This window comes from Lathyrus oleraceus, chromosome 1 (assembly GCF_024323335.1).
Source record: "Lathyrus oleraceus cultivar Zhongwan6 chromosome 1, CAAS_Psat_ZW6_1.0, whole genome shotgun sequence".
Taxonomy (NCBI): domain Eukaryota; kingdom Viridiplantae; phylum Streptophyta; class Magnoliopsida; order Fabales; family Fabaceae; genus Lathyrus; species Lathyrus oleraceus.
The window spans coordinates 430427477-430428735 of record NC_066579.1 but is presented as its reverse complement, the minus strand read 5'-3'; positions in this window follow the sequence as shown (position 1 = coordinate 430428735).

Below are 1259 nucleotides of genomic sequence, written 5' to 3'. Positions count from 1 at the left end.
CTCAATCAATATAATAAGCATTATAGAACAACATGTAATGCTAAGTAAATAACACATCAATTCACCCTAATCAGACTACGCACTCAGCAACGGCAATATCCGTTCAAACATCATATTCAACAGTAACATATAGCATATGTATCATCTCAACCATACTCAACATCAACAACACAACACATAACACACATATAATACTGGAATACATCCATTCATATTATATGCCATACATTCATTATGAAATGAGACTCCACACATGCGGTACCGACTATTCTTGAACATACAGTTCAAGCTCACCGATCAAATCCAGATACGGCTACTAAGCTCACTAGTCCCACTCATTTGAGATCTAATGACTCACTCACTAATTCCTCACCGTGGGAATTAGCTACAGCCCCGAAGGCTAGACTATGCACACTAATCATCTAGCATGCAAACATCAACAACAAATCCACAATGATTCACTCACTAATTCCTCACCATGGGAATTAGCTACAGCCCCAAAGGCTATGCCATGCATAATATATACATTCACAACGATATGCATATCATCAGACATCCTCAATATTTTATCACATAAGCATATCAGATCATGACAAACAACAACCACAGTATTAGTACACTCTACTAATACCTATACTACTCAAAGCCACGGGAAATGATCCCTAATATGTCATACATCAGCTGAATTACAACACTCAGCCTAAACAACCAAAACTGCACAACAACAGCACAGAAAATACACAATTCTGCCCATACGCGTATTGCCTATGCCCATACGCGTATTGCCCACGCCTGACCAAATCCATACGCGTAATGCCCACTCTCATACGCGTATTGCGCATTTCCTCGCCCAACCCATACGCGTATCACCTGTCTCATACGCGTATGCTACGCGTATCACTTCCCCATACGCGTACCACCAGAGACCATTTCACGTTCAAAATTTCATCTTCCTCATCCATACGCGTATTGCCTAGTGCCATACGCGTACCAGCCATCTCATACGCGTATTGCCTAGTGCCATACGCGTATGACCAGAGACCAGAACTCTCAGATCTGCCATGGCTTTCTCTGCTACGAGATCTACCCAATCCAACCTTCCACAGTCCAATTTCTACACAGAAATCATTCATATTTTCAACACAATTCGTATCTTATTCGATTACACAAAATTTGACACTTTTACATCTAATTCCTACGAATTCTTTCTCAATTATACCCCAATTTCGTTCATCCAAAGGGTTCACAATTCATCATGC